The 8683-nt window shown below is 36.6% G+C and overlaps 1 long non-coding RNA gene across 1 annotated transcript; it reads right to left on the bottom strand.

Annotated features, from left to right (window-relative positions):
- Positions 1-2290: 2290 nt before the first annotated feature.
- LOC308702271 lies at positions 2291-4188 on the bottom strand. The gene is made up of 3 exons (XR_014031568.1): positions 4167-4188; positions 2743-3311; positions 2291-2579 (listed from the first exon to the last, which is right to left on the bottom strand). It is a non-coding gene; the product is annotated as an uncharacterized lncRNA (long non-coding RNA).
- Between the last annotated feature and the right edge of the window lie 4495 nt (positions 4189-8683).

Below are 8683 nucleotides of genomic sequence, written 5' to 3' on the forward strand. Positions count from 1 at the left end.
TTATTTTATTTTATTTTATTTTATATAAGACATAGGAGGAAGACACAATGGACCAAACGAAGGTCAGTCATCTTCTCTGCCCTAGACAAAGACTTTTAGTTCTTATGTATGCTGAACAGAAAAACTGCATTACCAGAGAAACATTTGGTTCCCATTAACATAGGAATGTATCCCATTATGCCATCATATACATTTCATTCTCTAACTTCAGCACACTCAAAGTCACCCAAAGTCTCCCCCACATATGATTCACAAAATACAATGATTACAAATGATTATGAATGTATATAAAACGTATAAAACATATACATAATACTACTGATTATGAATATTAATAAAACGTAATAATAATACTAAAAACAATATTAAATGATGAGATTTGAGTCTTCACAAAGAAATTATGAACATGAAAAAAAAAAAAAAAAACGAGAGGACAATGAAATATTAATAACTGACTTTGTTGCAGACAAACTTTCATAAAACATGCTGGTAAGACATTTTTTCTTAGTAGGAGGTTCAGACAATATTTGTCATTATTCTCTAGTGATTAAAGATGAAGTGCAAAGTAAATTATTTAACTATAAATTGGTCAGGTAGGCAACAGAAGAGACAACAAAGAGAGAGCATGTTTCAGTGAACAGACATGTAATTTTATAAATCTCATAAGCTTGATGAAGTCATTCAAATCATTAGATATTTAGAAGGATAAATATTGATTAATAACTTGATTAACAACCACTCAAAGGATATACATTGAAGCGGCAGTGGATTCAAGAATCCATCCCGTCACCAAAAGGTTCTTTGGGGAACCACAAATTGTTCTTCTTTGGGTGTGTTCACACTTGTATTTTGGTTCAAATGGTTCGTTTGGTCCGGATCAAAAAAAAAAAAAGGTCCTCTTAGCATTCACATCTGCATTTTATGGTATATGTTCTCAACCTGATTGGTCGGCTTTTATTGCGTATATTTAAATTATCTCGACAGAACTTACGGAACATCCAAAACAATGCTTTGTGCTGGGCTAAATGTGCTCGTTGTATGTGCGTAGCCTTCATATCATGAAATATTGACCAGCTGAGAACTCGAGAAGAGCTTGTAAAATTTGTAAAGGAATCAAAACAGCGTCAGGAATCCATCTGTCACACACAAACAAAGATCTGGCATGAGGAGACACGTTTCTGATGCCTGTACAGAAATGTGATGTGAAACATCTCGACTATGACGAGAAAAAAAAACATTATGCTTGAGCAATTCTGTCTTTTTAGGGTCGCATCTTGTGACATTATGTCCCTTTTTTGGTTTATGTAGATGTTTTTGGTGTGCATACTATTCAAACCACACCAAAGTTTGGAAACGGATTGAGACCCATCTTTTAATGGTTCTCGGTCCGCTTGTTTGATGCGCATGAGGGTTCAGATGGCAGCGTTCACACTTATTCAAATGAACCGCACTAACAGAGCAATCACGCCAGGGTTCGTTTGAATCGAACCAAACATACCAAGTGTGAACACACTTTGGATAGTTCACTTTGAAATTAAATTTTGGTATGTTTTAGCTTACCTCAAGGGCATCCAAGATCTAGGTGTCTTTTTTTCCGTAGTAGTTTCAATTTTGATATTTTTAGGTCAAACCGTTCTTGTCTGACAGTCATATCATGCAGGTCTATGGTCAGAGTCCAAATTAAAACAATTCCCCATCGTAAGTACACATTGATGGCCTAAGACACGAAACGAGCGGTTTGTGCGAGAAAACGAACAGTATTTATATAGTTTTTAACTCTTGTAACACAGCCACGTCCAAGTGATCTGAGGGCACGGGCGCTTCCTGCTGTGTGACGTGTGCGCAGACTTGTGTACAATGTGTACTTACGATGGGGAATTGTTTAATTTGGACGATGGGGAATTGTTTTAATTTGGACTCTGTGCATGCTCTTTGAGGTGGTGACCATAGACCTGCATTATATGACTGACAGACAAGAACGGATTGACCTAAAAAAATCTAAATTGAAACTACTGCGGAAAAAAAGACACCTACATCTTGGATGCCCTTGAGGTAAGCTAAAACATACCAAAATTTAATTTCAAAGTGAACTATCCCTTTAAGGCAGGGGTGTCCAAACTCAGTCCTGGAGGGCCACTGTCCTGCAGAGTTTAGCTCCAACCCCAATTAAACACACCTGAACCAGATAATCAGACCTTGATTATCTGGTTCAGGTGTGTTTAATTGGGGTTGGAGCTAAACTCTGCAGGACAGTGGCCCTCCAGGACTGAGTTTGGACACCCCTGCTTTAAGGCATTGCTGCGAAAACACCCTTTAACATTTATTTTTACATCCCTCCAAAATTCAGCTGTTTATTCATTTTTAGAAAAAGCAAGAAGTGGGTGTGTAGTGATGGAGGCGGTGGGGCTGAGCTCCACATCATGCTGTCTGTGTCCTCCATCGTGTCTCACTTTTCGTCCGAAGAACAACAACAGTCGACTTGGGCACCAGTCACATTTCCCACTTATGCAGCTGTCATAAATACCCACGGTGGCAAGCGACAAGACACTGAAGAAAGTGATCAAGACAAAACCTGCATACTGAAAGAACAGAAAAAAAACACATTACTTGAATTTGTATTCGTCCAATATAATTTGTCATTTTCGCTTTCTGACATATTGTGAGGTCAAGAAAGGATTAATTTAATATATCCTTTATGATATTACAATAACAGAACAAGCTCATATAGTATAGGATATTTACCTGAGATTGATGAATATATTTGCGAGTTAAATCTTGTGCCACGATCTCATTTTGCATCCCTTCAGTGGGTTTACACCACCGCATGTCTAGCTCATCATCAGAAACAAAAACTCCGTTCCAGTTTGTCATGGCACAAGCAACATATACACCTTCAAGTAACAAGAAGAAGATCCACATTACAGGTGGAATCAGACAACATATGAAAGCTTTAGGACAGCTCCGAGGAGTATCATCTTCCACTCGTTCAGGGCACTGAAACCATCCGTATTTCAGAGGCCTTAGAATGTGGAACATTATGACAAAGAGAAAAAAAGCAGGTCCAGTGAAGAGGAACACGGTTACCACTTCATTCTGATCATTTCTACATGGGCATTTGAATCGATAAGCCAGTCCAAACAAAAATGAAATTAAAAAAAAGGTCAATATAGCATAGCCTAAAACAGTACAACGTTTCATGTAACTTTGTTTCTCTTGAAGTGACATCTTCTGAGGGAAGTTTGATGAAGCTTTTGATTGCTTCTTTCGCTTTTAGTCCGGTTCAAAAGCAATTTGTAGTCTCGACAGATTCCCTTTAATGAAGAAGATGAGAATTATTATTCATAGCAGGAGAATGAAGCATATGGTTTTGAACATATCAATAGAACATTTCATTCTTAAAAATTAAGGTAATGTATTTGTACAGTATTGATAGTTACATGATAAAACTTTAACATTCATAGAACCTTTCCATTGCACTAAAGGTTCTTTATGTTGGAAAAAGTTCTTTACACTAAGAAAAAATAATTCTTTGACTGGTTAGGTTCTTTACCAAAAATGTTTCAATGGCACTGCTATGAAAACACCCTTTTAGAACTTTAGAATCTGTGTACAGTGTACAGAACAAATATGAATAAGGTGAGTCTGAATGTACAGTTGTATATCCTTGTTTTTAAAGCATCTGCATAGTTTGATGAACTTTAAAATTATTAATACTGCTGTTTTCTCTTCTCATCTCTTATTTTTGCACTCTCTTCACCTCTGCTGCTTTCAAGGTTGCCAGGTCTGTGTAACAAAACCAATCAAAAGTAGCTGAATGACCTTAACTTAACATCTATCACAGTTTAGCATTAGTAGGATATAAAATATTTCAATACAATCATTTCAGTCAAATATTATTTATGCAATATTTCAAACCATTAACCCAACTTATTTGGGACTTATCTTGAAGTATTTGATGGTATTATAGACTTTTAATATAATTGTCCAATTGTTTGTTTAAACAAAATGTAAATTTTCAGTTAGTGGTACCCCAGAGAGCATAAGAAAAAGATATAAAAGCATTTTCAAGGCAAGTCAATACCTGTGTCACATCACACGAAAAGACTAAATGACTATGAATTTGACTTTTCCTGAATCACATAATAAAGTCTCAAATAACAACCTACCTGCAACTAGTTTGAATTCACATCGACGTATGGGACTTTCGGAGTCTGCTGCACAGTGCTCTATACTGTACGTTTACCACGCCCTTTTCTCTTTCACACATTCCTTTTTAAATTGCTCCTCCTTTACGCAGTAGACATATGTCTCATGTTACACAAGCCCACATGCGCACAAGTGCTTTGCAGCAGCAATTGGCACAAGCCTGATGTTGGATTGATTCGATGCCTCGTTGAATCCATCAAGTGTTAATTTCGTTAACGAAAAATATGACGAAAAAAAATTGTCGACGCCTTTTTTTTCTATGACTAAGACAAGACGAAGACGAGGCGACAATAACGCCATTAAACGATAACTCTGTGACTTAAACAACATGCAATATCGTTGACGGAAAAATACGAGACTAAAATAGTGAAAAATAAATAAAAACTAACCAAAAATCTCGTTATATTGGTCAGCTTTTATTTTTGTTGCAATCCGCTGCAATATGCTGTTCATTCATTAGCAGAAGTTGTTGGTCTTTTCTTCAAGTTCAGAGCGTGATACCCAGCAAACACAGAACGTTGGCACAACGTACCCAACCTTCAAACAACGTTTTATCAACATGGCCAAAAGGTTGCTATAAATACATTGTGTGGTGAAGGTTGTTATGTAATGGTCATGAGAATGTTTACAGTCAGAAAAGTTCATTATATGTAATTCTGTGTGTTAACCCTCTGGGGTCTGAGGTGTTTTTGGGGTCCTTGAGATGTTCTGACATGCCCTGACATTTGTGCTTTTTTCAGTTGCTTATAAACATAGTAATGGCAAAAAAAAATTACACACTATTTAGCACAAACAGGGCTACCATAATATGTGAGCAACAAGAATGTACATGTCTGCATTTTTGAGAGAATAATGTTTATGCGTGGTTATTGAAAAAACTAAAAACTAAAGTTTCTGAAATAAGACCACAAAACACACACTAAATATGTGCCAATAAGACTTTTGTCTAATGGATGTCATCGCCTAGTGTTTTTTCTTCAAAATTATGTGAAAATCACCCTGCCTAATCCTTCACATAACACAATACATTGATTTGAATTTTGCAAAGCACTTTCTGTTTGGAAAGGCCATATGCGGAGTGGGCGTCACAGATCATGCATATGTAGTGGTTCACACCTGAGGACCGCATACTTAATGAGCCATTCATTCAGGTGAGTCACTGAGCCACAAGAATGCAAGAGCAACAGTTGGAAGCATCTCAATTCTTTTTTATTTTTCCACATATTGTGCTTGCAATTTGGCCTATAATATCCAAGGAAAACATGTAATTGTGCCGTTAATTCTCATACTGTATTTTCAGTTTTGGAATATTTATCCTCTCCCCAAATTTGTCACTAATAAAACACAATAAAAATTATTTAAAGAAAAGGCTTATATTTACCTTTTAATAGTTTGTTTACATCTACCTTGTAAATATTTAAATAAACAACAATTCAAGTGTAATCTTTCTTTGTACAAACTAAAGTATACATTTTATCATACATATTTCAAAGTTAAGGATTTGATTGATTATTTGATTATTTTTGACAAAAAAATTGGCAAATAAAAGCTTATTTGAGGTGGCAGATATTTTACAGTAAAAATGTATAATCTATCCAAAACTAATCAACGAAATGTTGTCTTTCATATGTCTGTAACATAGGTCTTTCATTTTTATTATAAGGAATATAAATGCTAATTTGCAGTTTAATACGTTGCTTATACAAATATATATATGTGCATACACACACACACATATACATGTGTATATATTTATACACAAAAATAAATTTTATTTATATTTTTTATATACATTTTTTTTTCCACAAATTGTGCTTGTAAATTGTATAATATCCAAGGTAAACATGTCTAGTAATTGTGCAGTAAATTCTCATACTGTATTTTCAGTTTTGGAATATTTATCCTCTCCCCAAATTTGTTACTAATAAAACACAATAAAAATTATTTAAAGAAAAAAAAATTATATTTACCTTTTAATAGTTTGTTTACATCTACCTTTTGAGGGACATTTTCCCTTATTATTATTATTCCTCACAGCGCTGCGAGACGGTGTAAACAAGTAATGATCTGAATAAACTTGTGTTTTCTTGAGCTGATATGGGGCTCGAGAAAACACAGCCCCTCACAGGTTTGCGCCGTGGATTCCCACGAGTCAGACGCGGATACTGTGTTTGTTTTAGGCTCGCGCAGTCTTCACTCGGACGCGCGCTTCAATCCGTTGTGGAGACTCTCTTTTCGTTCCAGTGAAATTACAAAACAAAATACACACACACACATGTCTCTGCCTGATATACAACCACTGATAAACATAATCTGATTTGACAAAAAAAAAAAAAACTATGAGTGCAGATTCGAACTCAGAACCTCTGACACGCTAGGCAAATGTTCTACCACTAGACCACTTGAGTTCACGTATTTACTCACGTGAAAATAATATTAAAATTAAGATACAATTAAAACAAAACGAAATTCGTTTTAAAGAATGGATTTGTGCTTTCTGTTTTGAAGTCTCTGTGAAAGTTTGAAAGTCTTTTAGTGCTGCTTCAGAGCGCTCGCGTCCATAATGGAGAACTGTCACGTAATATTGTTTTTTCCTCATAAATGCGAACATGTGTCAACTAATGCAAGTAAATTTAAAAAGACTTACCCGAAATATTATCCACGGCTGGATCAAGTCGCTCAACGTTCGTCGCTCAAAATACAAACGTTCGTCGTCAGAGTCCTGCTCTTCTTCTGAGCAAAATTTGAACTCGTGTCATCTTCCAACAGCACAGGAAAGTGAATAAATGAAACTTGCTGGTTTTAAGGCATTTCAGGGGGCGTTTACCTTATTTTGCATAGATCACCTCAGCTCATTATCTTATGAATAGCGCGCTCTGCGAGTGGGTGTGAACTCATTACCGATAATTAGGTGAGACGGGAGAAACTGTACTTCTCTTTAGTTTCTTACAGATTACATTGCAGGGGAATATTTGTTTTGAATGTGAATTGTTTTATTTAAAAGTAGAAATTTAAAGCTTTCTTTAGACGCATGTTTCATGGTTGTGTGATAAGTATTAGCTGAGTTTCAGTTCATTTTCCAGACTTGTTTCAAAAAGATTTTTGCGGAGACAGAGTGAGCTGAAAGCGCACCCTGTTTATTTTATTTATTTAAAAATAAAAACAAGGTTTTGATGTTAATGTGAGTGTACACAAAAAAAGAAGACCCTCTATAGTTTATAATCATGTATTTATTTTATTAATATGACCGTAAATGACGGACTTTTTTAAGTTTATGTTGCTTCTATGTGAAAAAAATCCAGCAAAACGCGGGGGCGCGTTTGCCGACCTCAGAGGGTTAAAAAGAAGAAAATAAGCAATTTGCTTTAATTCATAGAAGTACTTAAAAAAAGGGTGAAGAGCACATCATAATTCATGCCCATAAATAGAATACTGGTAAGCACTGTGATTTCCTGATTGAATGATCTATTAGCGATTACTTTGGTCTTCAAGTTAAAGAGTCATAAGATGATGCATTAGCACAATAACGTGTCAAAAACGGCATTATTTAAAAGTTACTCTGCTCATTTATTGTTGTACCTTGTTTTCATGTGGTTGCTATTCAAAGTTTGTGTTTAAGAGTTCGCCTGTTGATCGGGAATCGGTTGATTATGCCTGATGTATCGCAAGGGAAGCGTGTTGCACCTGCTCGTCCATTATTACACTGGACGTGAGGGAAGTAACACCGTGTCCTGTGTCTTATTATTCATTATTCCCCTTTCCAGGGGTGTAACATTTTCTGGAGGCACCGCTGGGATTGAGTGAAGCAGGGTCCGACTTCTGCCAAGAACAGACGTCCCAAGCTCTCATTCAGTTCCCTTCAACTTACCCAGGCAGGCGACATCGAGTGGATAAGACGGTGGCAGTTCGAGTGTCTACAACTAAAAGCAAAAGCAATCTGAGGTGAACCCAAGGTACCAGGAGCGCTTCTGTCAAAGTTAAGCACACAAGTTACTGCTGCTACTGAACACTAGATCGTTGCTGCAAGAAAAATGGAGTCCGTTGAAGTAGAGACATTGCAGTTGGAAATAATAGGACTTTTGTGTACACTGCCAGTAGAAAGCCTAAAAGAACTGTGTGATTTTCTAATCATTGCTGGGCCAGAATTGGAGCATGTGGCAGGAAAGAACAGAACATCACTCATCTTAATGATAAGTAACCATCTGCAAAGCGAAGAGTTACAGAAACTTGAAGATTTGGGAATGGCGATGCTCCTCTGCCTTAAAGACAAAATAATTGAGCTACAGGCTCAGACAGCAGCTGACCACGCAAGTGAGCCTCAAGCATCACCAAATAAAAACCCAAATCAGCCTGATGACACACAAGACAATGCACCAACAGAAAGCAGACCTCCCCAGGTACAGGTACCACAAAATGTTAAAGGTGAACAGAGGGTCCAGGCCACCAAACCTAGCCACAGAATGGCAGCCTCAGGTTC

The sequence above is a fragment of the Scardinius erythrophthalmus genome (genome assembly GCF_964197995.2).
Source record: "Scardinius erythrophthalmus genome assembly, chromosome: 14".
Taxonomy (NCBI): Eukaryota; Metazoa; Chordata; class Actinopteri; order Cypriniformes; family Leuciscidae; genus Scardinius; species Scardinius erythrophthalmus.